Source organism: Halichoerus grypus, chromosome 7 (genome assembly GCF_964656455.1).
Source record: "Halichoerus grypus chromosome 7, mHalGry1.hap1.1, whole genome shotgun sequence".
In the NCBI taxonomy this organism is placed as follows: Eukaryota; Metazoa; Chordata; class Mammalia; order Carnivora; family Phocidae; genus Halichoerus; species Halichoerus grypus.
Genome location: NC_135718.1, coordinates 119,685,389 through 119,704,331, shown reverse-complemented (window position 1 = coordinate 119,704,331; position 18,943 = coordinate 119,685,389). Strand labels below are relative to the sequence as shown.

Below are 18,943 nucleotides of genomic sequence, written 5' to 3'. Positions count from 1 at the left end.
AAATTCTCAACATCCACATAGGGATGTTGAGAACAGAACTAAATAACAGACAGGAAAAGGATGTGAAAACTAATAAAAGCTTTATTATTGCAAGATAGGTTGAGAACTGTTGAAAAATTCAGATGAAATTAAACTAAACTAAGCCCCAGCAACACAAGCCAGCTTCATCCTACTAAGCTGTTAGCTGGGAAATCTACCTCCTGCTCACAGGATACATATTTAGAAGTAACACCTTTGAAAGTACTTCTCCCAAGACATAATAAATGGTCATAAGGATTAATTTGGGGAACCAGAAAATTGGATTGGATTCTGTGAAAACAGAAGACCTCTAAGCCCTCTACACAAATATTTCTGTTCAGTATATGAATCACAGCGGAGAAGTATGCCCACATTCTAGAAGAGTAAAGACCAAGAAAACCAGATTCTTACTCTAGAAGAAAAACAAGACAATGGAAGCTATGCTCTATGTTGTGCTGCCTGCTTGAGATTAGACTCGACAACATTCAATAAAGCAAGGAAGTTTCCTTCACCACAATGGTAGTGCTGTCCAGCTAGCTCCATCGGGCCCTGGACACAGACAAGCTTAGTAGGATGAAAATAAGAGATGGTCAGTGTATGTCCTAGCTTTTAACTACAAGCAGGGGAGAGGCAGAATAAATGTGGCAGGTGTCCAATAGGAAATGAAAACTGGATAGCTCTGTTTCTTTCCTCTTTCCCTTTTTTGAAAGAATGGTGTTACTGTCATACATTTCAGGTTGCTTTTCCAGGAACAAGTTGGACCAAGCAGTGGCATTTTCACATCCTCTGTCAGTGCCCCTGTGATCACGGGCCAGCCCACAAGTGGTAAAAGGAAATGCCATTGGGGCCAAGCTTTATTTTTTCAATGCACCTGCCCCCCACAAGGGCCACCATCTACTAAGTTTGGGACTCTTACAGATGTTAACTTGTGTTGTGGGGGAATTTTTTTGACGAACTTCCAACATGTTTATGAAACAAAAATAAAGGTAAAAAGTACCAAGTACTAATTTCCTGATCAGAAATACACATCAAGGGGCGCCTGGGTGGCTCAGTCGGTTAAGCGGCTGCCTTCGGCTCAGGTCATGATCCCGGGGTCCTGGGATCGAGCCCCGCGTTGGGCTCCCTGCTCAGTGGAGAGTCTGCTTCTCCCTCTCCCTCTGCCTGCCTCTCTGCCTACTTGTGCTCTCTCTCTCTCTCTCTCTGTCAAATAAATAAAATCTTTAAAAAAAAAAAAAAAGAAAGAAATACACATCAAAACCAGTCCATGAGGGGCACCTGGGTGGCTCAGTCATTAAGCATCTGCCTTTGGCTCAGGTCATGATCCCAGGGTCCTGGGATCGAGCCCCGCATCGGGCTCCCTGCTCAGTGGGAAGCCTGCTTCTCCCTCCCCCACTCCCCCTGCTTGTGTTCCCTCTCTCGCTGTGTCTCTCTCTGTCAAATAAATAAAATCTTTAAAAAAAAAACAGTCCGTGAATTTTCTTATTATAGCCATGAGCAGAGATTTGCTGCCCAGCTGGGAAATACGCAAACAAACCTAGTATTAGAGCCTGTCCATCTGGGTTGATTCTGACACCCGAGGATCCAGCTACAACAGTGCTACCTTCAAGGGCACATCCTCCCAGACATCGAGTGACCTGAGCCATATACCTCACAGGCCCTAGTGCCTCTTAAAATGAGGTTTGTCTTGATGTTGAGGACCAAAAATGAAAGAGCTGCAAAGTAACTGGGATCTAGAGTATGTTATATGCAGCACTTCAGAAAACTGAAAACAGCTGAAGTTCCTAAATGCTAAAAACCAGCGGGTTCCTAGGATTAGTCTATAACGTGTCAAGATACCTGGGCCTGATGAAAACTCCATCCTACCTGAGAAAATCTTTGGTAATTACCTGAAGAATCACTTACTCTGTTTTCCATTCTCACAGATTGTTTAAATTTTATTAGAGGTACATTGTAACTAGCTCGATTTACTTTGAAAGCTTCGGAGCGCTTTCTCGACCCCAGTCCCCGCTATTTCTCCTGTGCCCTTGCAGAGGAGCGGCTGTGATATACACATGGCCCTGCTCCGTATAGGCAGCTCCTGCGAAAATACTCAGCTTATCTATATTTAATGTGTCTTTCCTACTACTGAGCCTTCAGGGGGCGATCGCCCCCACCACATCTAATAAGCATGATGGATTATAGTCAATTTAGCTAATGCCAACCTGTAACTAATTATAGCAGCATCCTCAAATCAGGCTAGAGTTACAGCCTTGTCAAAGACCCTTTATAAACAGGCTGTTTCTGGAGATTTACACAGCAAGTATGGGTGAATACATTGGAAATATGAGAAGATGGTATAATGACTAAGCTGTCAACACGAGGAGGGAGCTTTGAGTCCTAAGTACTGAGGGAGGGAAGACCAGACGCCCCTGGACAAATGACGAAGAATGAATATTACAGATTCTAGAGGGGCCAACTGGCCAGTAACTCATGGGATACTAGGGGTCATACTAGGGGTACCTGGTAGCCAGCAGGGTGTCCGCAGCTCAAGAAAAGACTCACAATAACCTGGACAAGCTGCTGTCTCTCCCTTCCAAGTGTGCCCTGGGCAAGATACCCTCTCTGGGGGCACCTGGGTGGCTCAGTCGGCTGAGTGGCCAACTCTTGGTTTCGGCTCAAGTCATGATCTCAGTGTCCTAGGGTTGAGCCCCTTGTTGGGCTCCATGCTGAGCGGGGAGTCTGCTTGTGGATTCTCGCTCTTCCTCTGCCTTTGTCCCTCCTCCCACTTGTGTGCACGCATGCGCTCACATGCTCTCTCTCTCTCGTTCTCTTAAATAAATAAATCTTTAAAAAAAAAAAAAAAAGAAACCCTCTCTGGACCTTAGGTCCCCCAGCAGTAAGACAGAGGTAGCAGCAGAGCTGGCTGGAAAGAACATGGACTCAGCAGTAAGGCAAGTTTGGTCTCTAAACCCGGGGATGGGGGCTCTATGAAAGTTACTTAAGCTTTCTAAACTTTGGCTTCCTCATCAGGCAAACAGAAAAAAATGATGACCTTGCACAATGGCGGGGATTCGGTGATCATGTCTGTGAAGCCCTGGCACAGTGGGAACACATATTAGGAACTCAGTAAGTGATAACAGTTATTGGATCCAAGAGTGATATTCCATCCGTTTTGATGATGAGAATGAAACATGAGATTTCATATGGAAACAATGTAAAGTGCTAAAGCATTATAATACGAAGCTCATGGAGCTTCTTTAGAACCCCACAATAACCTGGACAACATACACATTGTTATACCAACAGGGATGATGGAAAAGCAGGCAAGATAACTATGTGGGATGCTCCCTAAAGGCCCTCCCTTTGGCCCCTACTGGATAAGAGGATATAAAAATCAATCCCCCATGCTGGAGTTAAAGTCTAGGATGAATATTGTATATACCCTCCAACAAAAGGGTACCATGAATTCAAAGCCCTCCACAATCCCACCATTCTTTTTTTTTTTTTAAGATTTTATTTATTTATTTGACAGAGAGAGACACAGTGAGAGAGAGAGGGAACACAAGCAGGGGGAGTAGGAGAGGGAAAAGCAGGCTCCCCGCTGAGCAAGGAGCCTGACACAGGACTTGATCCCACGACCCTGGGATCATGACCTAAGCCGAAGGCAGACGCTTAACCGACTGAGCCACCCAGGCACCCCCACAATCCCACCTTTCAAGCCTCATCTCCCATGCCCTTCTTCACACACTATGTTCCAGCGTCCTGCAGGGCAGCTCGCCGTGCCCTGAAAGTACCATGCAGCTTCATACCTCCAGGCCTTGGCTATCCTATTTGCTCAGGCTAGAGGGTCCCCTCTTCACTCCTACCTCCTGATACTATTTTCCCCCTGGTTAAAACTTCCTAGTCTTTGGCATCCCTGACTCCTCTTAGATGGGTATCAGCTCCAAGATATGCTTCTTCGGGTGATCCTCAACAAACACAAGGCAGTCTTTTAAAATAACCATCTTTTACACTAGGAGCCTTCTGTTTCCACCTCTGTTTCCTCTGGAAACCTGTAAAATCTAAACACTTTTATATGTTTTCCACATTTTAAACTCCACTTTGTAAACTACGGCTCAAGGAAGATGATTATCAATATTACCACAATCATATCAACAAGTACCAAAAATAGGCTAAGCCCCACCCAAACCCTCCAGATATGTTATGACACTGAAGTCCTGAATCATTACAGCTGTGACAGTGGAGAAAATCTGCTTGGTCTCAGTGTCATCTGTCAAACCAAGCCTATTCCCTTAAGGCATGGCCCATCTGCTACCTCCTCCATGACATGTCCCATTGTGCCCATTTCACAACTTCTTCCTTGGGCTCTCAGAGCATTCTGCAAGCACGTCTGCATCCCTTCATTGACTAACCCAACCTGTCAGGTGCATTTAGCATATGTAAGAGGTTGGAGCGGGGAGGGACTGATGGACTAAAGTTTCAAGTCCTCCCTAACAGATCTGTAGAGCTTGCTGCAAATACCAACCACGGGATCAACAAAGTGGTGAAGACAGGACTTCCAAGTCCCACAATGAGAATGTCAGCTCTGTTCCCTAGCAGACTGCCACTCTAAGCCTCAATCTCCTCTCCTATAGAATGGGAGTGAGTCTCCTTCACTGAATTGTGAAAATAAAACAAAATTAGATGAGAAGCATCAAGCACTTAGCCCAGTATATGCTCAGCATGTGGTAAGTGCCCAATAAACAGGAGCTATTTTTTTATGGTATAATTATGATCATCATTACAGTCTAAAGAGGTGTGTGTCACAGAGCAATGTACAAAGAGCAAAGGAAACAAGAATTCATTGTGCTTTGTTTGCACACCTTGCCTCTCTGGAGCTTAGTAAATGTTTGTTGATTCAAATATGGGGGATGGTGCAGGCTTTGAGAACTCAGAGAAGGCATGGCCATGAGAGAGGAGGACAGCCAAGGAGCCGGTAGGTCAATGTTCAAAGACATCCCAAGATCCAGGAAAACAGGGAACATGCAGGTAAGGCCTGGAATAGCAATGAGGCCACTACCAGCCCAAAAGGAAAGTTTCCAAATGGTCTGAGATGACTCCAAATGCTAGTCAGGAGCTGGGATGGCCACAGAAGCACCAACGGAGGAGAATGTTAAAAATACGAGTTTTGGGAACAGGGAATCAACAGACTGTGGTGGTGCTTGAGACTATGTATTTTCAACAAGCAACCAAGATGTTTTTAATGTGCAATCAGATTGTACCCAGAAACAGAAGGCAGAGTGAGCCCTCAGCATGGCTGTTCTGGTCTGGCCTTTAGCCCTCTATGCAAAATCTATGCAAAATCTCTCTTGTGATTGGGGCCTCTCCTTTTAGCCAAGGCTCCATGAAGGGTGGGGTGTGAAAGGTCATCAGATGGTTCAAACCTATGTGCTCAGGAATAAAGATGAGCTTCCTAACAGCAATACTTCCCAGGGCCAAGAATCTTCATGAGGGAAGTAATTATTACTCTTTTAGGTCATTGTCTGAGCTAACAACAACAGCAGGAATAGCAGTACTAGTTTAAGTGCTAGCGATGCGCCAGGCACTGCACTAATCTATACACATTACCTAATTTAATCCCCACAACACCCTGCAAGACAGACACTGCCCTCATTAAAGATAAGACCACCAAGGTTCAGGGATGCCTGGGTGGCCCAGTGGGTTAAGCGTCTGCCTTCGGCTCAAGTCATGATCCCAGGGTCCTGGGATCGAGCCCTGCATCAGGTTCTTTGCTCAGCGGGGAGCCTGCTTCTCCCTCTCCCTCTGCCTGCCGCTCCCCCTGCTTGTGCTCTCTCTCTTTCTGACAAATAAATAAATAAAACCTTTAAAAAAAAAAAGAACACCAAGGTTTAGAGAGGATAACTCATGTGCTCAAGGTCACACAGCTAGTCAGACGGAGTCAAACAGGCAGCTGGTTATTTCATCATGAAGTTACACTGTTTGGCCAACTGACAATTCTACCTGCCAGTCCCCGGCTATACCTTTCCTGCAGACCTGGCTCAAAAGCCCCAACCTGAAGTCATTTTATTTCCTCTAAAATTCCCAAAGCACTAAACACAGAGCTCTATTTCTAGTGCTGTTCAATCAATAACTGGTGAATACACAGAGGTATGTTTCTGTCATACCTTTTTCCAAAGAGCACAAAACACACTCACATTTACTCTCTCATCGGTTCTAGTGCCTGCTTTAAAGAACGAAACATTTTTATTGGAGTAAGATGTAAGGGGTTCTGTAAAACATTTAAAATGACATATTTACAAGGTCCCATTCTTTCCTCTAAGTGTTGCCATGCTTTTTGTTGCTTTACCTATTCAAATAGAAGCCTTTCATTTATATACATCCCTTTCAAAGAAATCTGGTTATATAAAAATGTAACTAAAAAAGGCAAGTCTTTTCCGTTGCTTAGTACTCTTTATTTCCTATTGTTTTTCTTTACATTGCCTTTCAATGAGGTTTCATGTCTCTTTCTTATATAGCCCCACATGGATCTGGCAATCTGTTCACAGCATGCCTGAATCTACATTCACTACTTGCACTATTTCTGCAGGTTCATCTTTGGACCATTGGGAAGAACGCAGCCAATCTCTGGCACCGCCATCCATGTCTCTGGGGCACGCCATGTTTTGGAAACTCCACACTAGGCCCTCGCCCCACAAGGCCATGGTCTAACAGTGGAGCACATACTCCTCTCTTCCTCACCGAAGGTCATGAGAGACCAGCCCCCTACCACTACTCTCACAGTTATAACTGTTTTGATCTGTTACTCTGCTTAATATGAAAACATAGAACAAATGTTATACTCTCACAGTTATAACTGTTTTGATTTGTTACTCTGCTTAATATGAAAACATAGAACAAATAATAAGGAGCAAAAAAAAAAAAGTCAAAGAATTTTAAGCAGGCTACTGGGAGAGATGATATTTGTAAGAGACTTTTTCTGACCATCTCTTATCACTCTACTGGGGCATTTCCTTCTCATATGCTCTAATTCAAATATGTGGACACTTGTCGATTAATGAGCACAGAGTATCATTTTTGCCTTCAAAAACTTTCAACATATTAGGAAGGTAAGAGCACATGCACACAGAAACTACTACTTCTTAAAGGAAGGCTTCGTCATGAGTTCTTACAAAGGCCTCGGCCATCAGACAGGCAATGCTCTCTTGGCTCCTAACCAACCCTGTGAGATATGCTTCAGCTAATCCTCAAACCTTATGTCTTATCCACACAGCTTCCCTGTGCTTGGAAAAAATCCATAAGATGCTAATTCCCTGAGAAGGTCTAATTCTCAAAACCCTTTTGTATAGTTTCCATATCCTTCAGACTCCCTTTCCTACAAATGTGGCCATGGATGCTGTTGTTGGTATGGGATGGATAATTCCAACAGAAGCCATAATCATCTAAGCTAAATTGGGTTCCTAGGCTGTAGTGAACTCAAGGTTAAACAAGTCATCATTCAAACATTTCAATAAGCTTTGCACAGTGGCAGTATCGTAGCCAATGAGGTTTATCCAAGGCGCGATTATTGCTAATTGAAAACATTTCAATAATTCTGGAACCTCAAATGGGAAGACAAGATTTGTTCTGCCTCTCACTCGCTATGTGTTTTCCAATAATGGCACCAACCTGTGTCTCAGACTCCATCAAGAGTCAGAAGTTAATACATATCAAACCTGTATTTATGGGGGGGAATGGGGAGTTATTGTTTAACAGGTACAGAGTTTTAGTCTTACAAGGTGAAAAGAGTTCTGTGGATGAATGGTCGTGATGGTAGCAAGACAGTGGGAACGTCCTAATGCCACTGAGCTGTACACTTAAAAATGGTTCAGTGGGAAATTTTACATTATGTGTATTTTACCATGATTAAAAATTTTTTAGTATTCTAAAATTGATTTGGGTGATGGTTGTACAACTCTGAGAATATACTAAAAACCACTGACTTGTACACTTTAAATGGGTGAATGGTGTGGTATGTGAATTACATCTCAACCTCTTACAAGAGAAAAAAGAATCAAATGGATATTCTAGGGAAAAAACCCTATATTTTAAATTAATCGGATAGATTTACAGCACATGGGTTACAGCAGAAATAGGATTAGTAAATTCGAATATAGGTCAAGAAAAAGTAGTCAACCTGAATCATAGGCGGAAAAGAGAATAAAGAACAGAACAGAAGAGACTGTGAAATACAGTCAACAACAAAACCTGACCCAGGAACTTGATAGTCAAAATGTTAAAAACAAAAAATATAGAGGAAATTTTAAAAGAAGCAGAGGAATTTACCCAAAGGATACAAAAATACAGATTTGAAGGGGTACATGCACCCCGATGTTTATAGTGGCATTATCCACAATAGCCAAACTACGGAGAGAGCCCAAATGTCCACTGACTGATGAATGGATAAAGAAGACGTGGTATATATACACAATGGAGCATTGTGTATAGCCATCAAAAATAATGAAATCTTGCCATTTGCCACAACGTGGATGGAGCTAATGCATTATGCTAAGTGAAATAAGTCAGAGAAAGACAAATACCATATCATTTTACTCATATGTGGAGTTTAAGAAACAAAACAGATGAACATATGGAAAAGAAAAAGAGAGAGAGAGGGAAACAAACCATAAGAGACTCTTTTTTTTTTTTTTTAAGATTTTATTTATTTATTTGAGAGAGAGCACATGAGACGGGGGAGGGTCAGAGGGAGAAGCAGACTCCCTGCCGAGCAGGGAGCCCTATGCGGGACTCGATCCAGGGACTCCAGGATCATGACCTGAGCCGAAGGCAGTCGCTTAACCAACTGAGCCACCCAGGCGCCCCAAACCATAAGAGACTCTTAATGATAGAAAACAAACTGAGGGATGATGGAGGGATGTGGGTGGGGGATGGGCTAAATGGGTGATGGGTCTTAAGGAGGGCACTTGTTACGATGAGCACTGAGTGTTGTACGTAAGTAATGAATCACTAAATTCTACTCCTGAAACCAATATTACACTATACGTTAACTAACTAGAATTTAAATAAAAATTTGAAGAAAAAATAAATAAAAGAAGCAGAGGAAAATAAGACATCCCATTCAGGAGAACAAAAATAGAATGGCATCTGAATTCTCATCAGAAGCAATAACATATTTAAACTGCTAAAGGTTTAAAAAGAAAAAAGCAAGCTTATAATTTTACACCTTGAGAAAATAATCCAAATAAAGATGTTTTCAAACAAATTATTTAAAAAATTCATCACCAAAAGAACTGTACTGTGAAAAAGAATAAAGCAGATGCTCAGGCTGAAAGAAACTGATGCCCCTCCCAAAAATATGAAACTAAAAAGAAGAGTGAAAATATACGAATAACTATAAAAGAATATTGGCAATTTAAAGCAGTAATGATAACAAAGACCTGTAGGTTTATAACAAAAATAGCACAAAGAGCAAGAAGGAAGTTAAATAGAATTAAACTACTGTAAAGATCTTAGTAGTTTGAAAAGGGGTAAAAGTACTAATTTAAATAGCTTACTATGCAGAGAATGCAATTGTAATCTCCAGGGTGAGCACTAAAGAATAATAAAAATATATACAACTAAAAAGCTAAGTTGGGAAATTAAATGGAATAATAAACAAATAATTAATCCAAAGAAGGTGGTAAAAAAGGATATAGGAACAACAACAAAAAAAAAAACCCAAGTATCAGAAAGGAAAAATAAATAGAAGATGATAGACTAAAACCCAAGGATAACAATGATGACAAAAGCAAGTGGACTAAGTATTCCAATCATAAGACAATTATCAATGGACCAGATTTTCAAAAAACAAAAAAGGACCCAATCCTTTGCTATTTATTTACAAGAGATAATCTTTAAAAATTAAAGGCCACAAGACTATACATAAAAACCTAAAGACTCCACTAAAAAACTGTTAGTACTGATGAATAAATTCAGTAAGGCTGCAGGATACAAAATTAATACACAGAAATTTATTGTTTTTTCTAATACTAATAACAAAGTAGCAAAAAGTGAAATTAAGAAAACAATCCCATTTACAACTGCACCAAAAAGAATGAAATACCTAGGAACAAATTTAACCAAGAAAGCAAAAGACCTGTACTCTGAAAAGTATAAAACTTTGATGAAAAAAATAAACAAGTGAAAAATATTTCACGCTCATGGATTGTAGGAATTGTTAAAATGTCCATACTACCCAAAACAATCTATAGATTCAGTGCAACCCCTATCAAAATACCAATAGCATTTTCACAGAACTAGAACAAATAATCCTAAAATTTGCATGGAACCACAAAAGACCCTGAATGGCCAAAGCAATCTTGAAAATGAAAAGCAAAACTGGAGATATCACAACCCTAGATTTCAAGATACATTACAAAGCTATCTATAATAATCAAAACAGTATGGTACTGGCACAAAAATAGACACATAGATCAAGGAACAGAATAGAGAATCCCATAAATAAACCCATGCTTATATGGTCAATTAATCTATGGCAAGGAAGGCAATAATATACAGTGGGAAAAAGACAGTCTCTTCAATATATGGTGCTGGGAAAATTGGACAGGTACATGCAAAAGAAATGTATGTGGACCACTTTATTACACCATACACGAAAATAAACTCAAAATAGATTAAAGAGCTAAGAGTGAGACATCAAACCATAAAACTCCTAGGAGAAAACACAGGCAGTAATCTCTTTGACATCAGACCCAGCAACATTTTTCTAGATGTCTCCTCAGGCAAGGGGGGAAAAAAGCAAAAATAAACTATTGGGATTACATTAAAATAAAAAGCTTTTGCACAGTGAAAGGAGCCATTAACAGAATGAAAAAGCAAACTACTGAATGGAGAAGATAAATGCAAATGACATCCAATAAGGGGTTAAGAGCTAAAATATATAAAGAACTTCTACAACTCAATACCAAAAAAACCCAAATAATTTGATTAAAAATAGGCATAGAACCTGTATCGAGATTATTCCAAAGAAGATATACTGACAGCCAACAGACACACGGAAAGATGCTCGACATCACTGATCATCAGGGAAATGCAAACCAAAACCACAATGAGATATCACCTTACATCTGTCAGAATGGCTATAATCAGAAAGAAATAACAAGTGTTGGTAAGGATGTGGAGAAAAAGAAACATTCATGCACTGTTGGCAGGAATGTAAAATGGTGCAGCCACTGTGGAAAACAGCATGGAGATTCCTCAAAAAATTAAAAATAGAAATATCATGAGATGCAGTAATTCTATTACTGGGTATTTACCCAAGGAAAACAAAAACGCTAATTTGAAAAGATATATGCATCCCTATGTTTATTGCAGCATTATTTACAATAGCCAGGATATGGAAGCAACCCAAGTGTCTGTCCACAGATGAATGGATAAAGAAGATGTTATACACACACATACACATGCGCGTGGGCACACACACACACGAGCATACACACACAAACACACACACACACGACGGAGTATTACTCAGTCATAAAAAAGATGAGATCTTGCCATTTGGGACAATATGAATGACCTAGAGGGCATTATGCTAAGTGAAATAAGTCAGACAAGGAAAGACAAATACCATATGAGTTCACTTATATGTGGAATCTATAAAAAAAACCCAAATGAACAAACAAAAAAAAGCAGAAACAGGCCCATAAATAGAGGGAACTAACTGATGGCTGCCAGAGGTAAGCGGGTAGGGGTACAGAAAAAAATGGGTGAAGGGGAGTGGGAGGTACAGGCTTCCGGTTATGAAATGAATAAATCGTGGGAATAAAAGGAACAGCATAGGGAATATAGTCAATGATACTGCAATAGCATTATACCGTAGCTACATTTGTGGTGAGTGTAGGATGCAGAGTTGTCCAATCACTCTGTTGTACCTGAAACTAATGTAACATTGTGTGTCAACTATACTTCAATAAACAAGTAAAACAGAGGAAATTTAGGGGCGCCTGGGTGGCTCAGTCAGTTAAGCGTCTGCCTTCGGCTCAGGTCATGATCCCGGGGTCCTGGGATCGAGCCCTGCATCGGGCTCCCTGCTCCGCGGGAAGCCTGCTTCTCCCTCTCCCACTCCCCCTGCTGTGTTCCCTTTCTCGCTGTGTCTCTCTGTCAAATAAATAAATAAAATCTTTAAAAAAACAAAAACAAAAAACACAGGAAATTTAAATAAAAGAAATGTAAAAAGGCATGCCATGCTAACAGTATCCAAAAGAAAGCTGGATGCCTATATTAACATCAGACAAAGCAGGCTTAAAAGCAGTAAGTATTTTTAAATAAAAACAGGAATATTTCATAACGGCAAAAGGACTCATTCAACAAGAAGACAAAGCAATCCTACCTGTGTATACATCTAGTAACATAACTCTAAAATATATATATAATATGTGGTTATTATTTTTTAAAATGTTGGACCTATCATGTTTTCTCTCCCTTTATTCTTCATTGGTCATTTGTGTCTTCTCTCTGTTCATCTTGGTAGAGTTTTCTCAATTATAGTAATCTTTCCAAAGAACCAACTTTTGGCTTTCTTAATTGTTAATTGTTTTCTATTTCATTGATTTTTGCTCCTATTTGTATATTTTCTTTGTTCTACATTTCTGGGGTGTTAGGCTTATTAGGATTCCACTCCCCAAAGCAAAAATTGATAGAAATCAACAATTCCATAATCAAAGTTGAAGACTGTTTATGCCCCTTTCTCAGTAACTGACAGAACAAGCAGACAAAATAATTAGTAATGCAGACAATTTTTTCAAACTCTATCTACTTGACCTAATTAGCCTATACAGAATAAACACTTAACAACTTCAAAATATATACATTTTTTTTTGCAATTTCATATAGAATATTTACCAAAATAGACCAGAAACTGAAGCATAAAGGAAGTCTCAACAAAATTTAAGCATTGAAATCATAAAGTATACTTTCTTACCATTAAGAAATTAACCTAGAAATCAGTAATAAAATGGTAAGTAGGAAATTATCAAAAGTTTGAAAATTAAGCAACACGCTTTTATTTATTTTATTTATTTATTTATTTATTTTTATTCATTTGGGACAGAGAGATACAGAGAGAGAGAGCATGAGCAGGGGGAGGGGCAGAGGGAGAAGCAGATTCCCCGCTGGGCAGGGAGCCCGATATGGGACTCGATCCCAGGACCCTGGGATCATGACCTGAGCCAAAGGCAGAGGCTTAACCATCTGAGCCACCCAGGCGCCCAAGCAACACACTTTTAAATAGAAGAAATCATAGTGGAAACAAAGTATTTTGAACTGAAATAATGAGATTACGACATATCAAAACTTCTGGGATGCTCTTAAAAAGTCTTTAGAGAGAAGGACGCCTGGGTGGCTCAGTCGTTAAGCGTCTGCCTTCCGCTCAGGTCATGGTCCCAGGGTCCTGGGATCGAGCCCCGCATCGGGATCCCTGCTCAGCAGGGAGCCTGCTTCTCCCTCTCCCTCTCCCCCTGCTTATGTTCCTGCTCTCGCTGTGTCTCTCTCTGTCAAATAGATAAAATCTTTAAAAAAAAAAAAAAAAAGTCTTTAGAGAGTAAAATAGCTTTAAGTTCACATTAAATCTTTGAACAATCAAAAATTCCATCCCAATAAGCCAAGGAGGGTGGAATCCTAGTAAACTTAACACCCCAGGAAAGTAGAACAAAGAAAATATACAAATAGGAGCAAAAATCAATGAAACAGAAAACAGACCATTAACAATTAAAAAAGCTAAAAGTTGGTTCTTTGAAAAGATTACTATAATTGAGAAAACTCTACCAAAATGAACAGGGAGAAGACACAAATGACCAATGAAGAATAAAGGGAGAGAAAACATTATAGGTCAACATTTAAAAAAAAAAAAACACACATACTATGGATAACTTTTTGCCAACACATTTGACACACTACATGGAACGGCCAAATCTTTAACAATGCAAAACTGACACAAGAAAAAAAAAAAAAGGAATACCTGAATGGTCCTATATTCCTATATATCTGAGTTGTCCCATCTTACACAAATTTTTCAGAGGATAGTGGAGGAAGATACACTTCCCTGTGTATACCTAACAAGGATATTATGAAAAAAAAATTATTAAAGGCCAACACCTCTCATGAATATAAATGCAAAATTCCTAAATATTACAAAATCATTTACAGTTATGTAAAAAAGTACAAGACATCATGACCAACTAGGGTTTATTCCAGGAATTCAGGGTTAATTCAATATTCAAAAGTCAATCAACAGGACACCTGGGTGGTTCAGTCAGTTAAGCGTCTGCCTTCAGCTCAAATCATGATCCCAGGGAACAAGCCCCGAATCCAGCTCCCTGCTCAGCGGGGAGCCTGCTTCTCCTTCTCCCTCTGCCGCTCCCCCTGCTTGTGCTTTCTCTCTATCAAATAAATAAATAAATAAATAAAATCTTTTTTTAAAAAGTCAATCAATATAATTCACCACATTAATAAATTAAAGGAGGAAAAAACATTTTATCTCAATAGATACAGAAAAAGTATTTGGTAGAATTCAAAACCTGTTAATGGTAAAAATTCCCAGAAAACCAGGAATATAAGAGACCTTCCTTAATCTAACAGAGAGTATTTACAAACAACGAAAGTCAACAATACACTTAATGCTGAAACACTGAACATATTCCCCGTGAGATTAGAAATAAGAGAAGGATGTCTACTATATCCACTTCTTTTCAACATTATATTGTAGATCCTAGACAGGACTAAGTCAAGAAAAAGAAATAAAGGTATAAATTTTGCAGAGAAAAAAAAGTAAAATAGTTTTTATTCACAAAGACATGATTGTGCATGTAAAAAATTCTAAGTAGCCTACAAAATCTTCAAATTAATAAGCAAATTTGGTAACTCTGCTGCAAAATCAATAAACAAAAAACACTTTATACCAGCAAAAAACAATTAGGAAATGAAGCCATTTACAGAGTGCCAAAAATACCAGGTGTCTAGGAATAAGTTTAACAGCAAGAACAAAAAAGAATGGCAGCAAATATTGCTAAGAATATTTTGTTAATATATTGCTAATTAAAGAAGACCTAAATAAATGGATATTCTATGGCCAACATTTGGAAAACTCAATATTAAGACTTCCATTCTCTCCAAATTGTTTTTTTTTTAAGATTTTATTTATTTATTTATTTGAGAGAGAGAGAGAGAGAGCATGCATGCAAGTAGGAGAAGGGGCAGAAGGGGAGAATATCCAAGCAGACTCCCACTGAGCACAGAGCCCGACTCGGACCTCCATCTCGACCCATGAGATCAGGACCTAAGCCGAAACCAAGAGTCAGACACTTAACCGACTGAGCCACCAAGGCTCCCCTCTCCAAATTGGTTTTTAGATTTAATGTAATTCCAACCAAAATCCCAACAGGTTTTTTGAGTTTGGGTGGAAATTGGCAAGCCAACTCTAGAATTTATATGGATATACAAAGGATCTAAAATCGACATGCAGTCTTGAAACAAAAGAACACAGGTAACTGATTCTAATACTTACTATCGTGCTATGCTAATTACCACAGTGCAGCATTGGCATCAGAATAGACAAACCAATGGAACATAATAAAAGAGTCCAACAATAAGCCCCCACAGGCACAGTCACTTGAGTTTTGAGCAAGGCTCAGAGCAGGGGTGGAGGTAACAGCCAGACTTGAATGGGTTAGGGAACAAAGGACCCGCCTTGGAGGGCCATGCCTGGAGAAACACGGTAGGCATCCAAGCGTACTTGGGGTGGGTCTACACGGTGATGGAGTTCTCCGCGGACGGTGAGGCACTAGGGCACAGCCCAGAGGAGCCAGAGAACTGGCTCCAATCAGGGTTCGGGGTAGGGGCTTGGCCAGGCATTAAGAGTGAGGGCCAGAGGAATAGGAGATCTGGGGCAGGGAGGTAGTGTTGCTTCACTGCAGGGGTGGAGGGCACAGCCTGAGAGCTGTGGGTTCAAGGGAACTAGAGGAGGGGAGACCTGGGACATTTTCCTCTCATTCTCACCACTGCTGCCTGTATACACCTTCAAAATCAAAGTCAGATCATGGCACACATCTAACGGAAATCCTTAATGGTCTCTTTTTGACCACATGATAAAATGTAAACTTGGCAAGACTCTGAGATTCTATCACTGGATCTTGCCTCCCTCTCTCACCACGCCTCCCTCCCCAAACGCTGACTCTGCTTTGGACACAGTGTATGCCTTGCTCAGCCCTAAGAGCAAACTCCTCTACACAGGCTCTCTCCTCTTCCAAGAACACCCTTCTTACTCCTCACCAAACTAACTCCCATCATCTCCTCCAGGAAGCCTTCCTGGATTCTCTCACTAAGCTAAGTACTCCCCATTAGTAAGCCATAACACCCTGAGCTAAGCCCCGGAACAGCACGTCTCACATTCTCTGCCAGTGTCAATTACCTGCAGCCCCCACCAGACTGCAAGCTTTGAAGAGCTGTATTCCCATCCCCTAGCACCCCAGTCAGTAAGATCTCTTTAAAGAAGGAACAACCTTAAAGAGATACCAAGAAAAGTTGGGGGAGATTTAAAAGAGAAGCAGGACTTGGGTTGGCTAGGAGCCTGGGAGAGAACGGACAGTAGGGAAGCACTGAAAGACGAGGCAGGGTAGCTGAGTCTAGTTTTCTCCAAGGACATCCATGGTCCTTCACACGCTATGAGCACAAGTTTGGAAGAAGAAGAATTTTAAAAATAAATAAAAATGTGGAATATAAGGAATAGAGCAGAGGACCACAGGGGAAGGGAGGGAAAACTGAATGAGAAGAAATCAGAGAGGGAGACAAACCATGAGAGACTCTGGACTCTGGGAACCAAACTGAGGGTTACAGAAGGGAGTGGGTGGGGGGATAGGGTAACTGGGTGATGGGTATTAAGGAGGGCACGTGTTGTGATGAGCACTGGGTGTTATATGCAACTAATGAACTGTTGAACACTACAACAAAAACTAATGATGTACTATATGTTGGCTAACTGAACATAATGAAAAATAATTAATTAATTAATTAATTAATTAATTAAAATACGTGGGAAAGATCTTGGCTGGATTCCCCTGGTAGGTAAGATGGGGGAGACAACAGCATTGTTAGAATGGGGACAGTGGCAACATTGGGAACATCACTGTGGTCAGCCCTCGGCCTCTGGCCTCCGTGGCAGGACCGCAAAAGAGAAACACGCCCATCAGCAGCACTTCCTGCCCCTAACAAGACACGGGGATGAAAACTATAGCGTGTTGTCTGTCTGCTTGTGTCCTCTTTTGTTTGCCAAAATCGGATGTAGAAATAGCACCAAAATAAAAGAGAGAAACGCCAAGGAAAAGAGTGTGAAATGTGAGGAAAGTATCATGCACATTATTCTTGCTGTCCATTAAGTACCAGACTAACAACTTGTGCTAAAGGTTGTCAGGTTTTATCCAGGAGACAACACAGGCTGCAAGCCAGTGTCTCAGCTCCCGTCCACTCTCCGTGTCCAACAGACCCACAGGAGGAGGAATCCCAGGACAAGGCCTGCACTGATCAGGCTTGAAAACCAATGGCTTTCAGTAATTTTTTTAATTGCTATTACTGAATAGATAACCAATTATGGTACATCCACTCAACAGAATACTGTTGAGCAATGAAAAGAAATGAGTTATCAAGCCACGAAAAGACGTGGAGGAACCTTAAATACATATCACTAAGTGAAAGCAGCCAATCTGGAAAGGCTACATACTGTATGATTCCAACCATATGACATCCTCGGAAAGGCAAAATTATGAGGACAGTAAAAAGATCAGTGGTTGCCAGGGGTTGGGGAGGAGGGTGGGATGAACAGGTAGGGAGTACAGACATGTTTAGAGCAGTGGAACATTATGCATGACACATAATGATGGAGCTCTGTCATTAACTATTTGCCAAAACCCTTAGGATGTATTCTACAAAGAATAAACCCTAACGTTAACAATGAACTTAAACTAATAAGAATCTATCAATATTGGCTGTAATCAATGTACCACACTAATGCAAGATGGCAGTGATAGGGAAACTGCGGTCTCTGCGCTTTTTGTTCCATTTTTCTATGAACCTAAAATTGCTCTGAGAAAGTCTGAATGTTAATGGCTACTACAAGCCATGGATGTGGCCTCTATTGCGGGTACTGGAGGGAAGCAAATTCCAGGCTACCTCGTGACTTCCAGCTGACAGCAGACCAGTCACCTGCGTGAAAATTAAACTGGTGTCCATCCACCTAAATCAAAACCACAGATTAGGACTGACGACCACAAATTAACAGGACAAGCAACACACAGGGGTCCAATTAGCTTTTGGCATCAGGAAAAGCCTGGAAGAGCCAGGAACAGTGAACCTAGGAGAACCTAGAAGGGAGCCCATCTGCCAAGGAGAGGAAAGCAGGGGGGCGACCTGCCGTTGGAGTCACTTCTGACCTTCACCCTCACTATCCAGCCCTGTGCCCCTGGACCGGCACCCTTCATGGAGGCTTGTCCACGCCGGCCGCTCAAACTTCTCACCTATCAGCTGTGTGCAGAGGGGAGTGGAAGTGACCGTGCCAGGGAACGATTCGGAAAGGCGGACTTGGGGACGAAAATGCACAGCTTGGTTCACTCTGGCTCCATATTCTGTCATGAGGCAGCATGACCTGCCTGGGGAAAATTGCACAGGTCCAGAAGTCAGAAGCCTGAAGCTCAGCTACACTGCCTGGACAGCCGGGCTCTTTCCCCTCAGCTGCAATGCTGGGATAACAGATGCCCAGGGGCCTCAAGGTTAGAGCTGGGATGGACCCATCTTGCAGGTGAGGCAAACAAAGTCCAGGGAGATGAAACGCTTGCACAAGTTTGCACAGCTGGGTGGCAGAAGGACTTGCCACAGAAGAATCAGAACAAATATAACCTGTGTG

At 41.1% G+C, this 18,943-nt stretch overlaps 1 protein-coding gene and 1 pseudogene across 4 annotated transcripts in view; one reads left to right on the top strand and one right to left on the bottom strand.

The window, feature by feature from the left end:
• The window catches only part of KCNH1 (potassium voltage-gated channel subfamily H member 1), a 366,381-nt gene that overhangs the window by 266,411 nt on the left and 81,027 nt on the right, over window positions 1–18,943 (bottom strand). The gene's annotated exons all lie outside the window — the stretch shown is intronic.
• LOC118537962 (U4 spliceosomal RNA) lies at window positions 7,508–7,656 on the top strand (annotated as a pseudogene).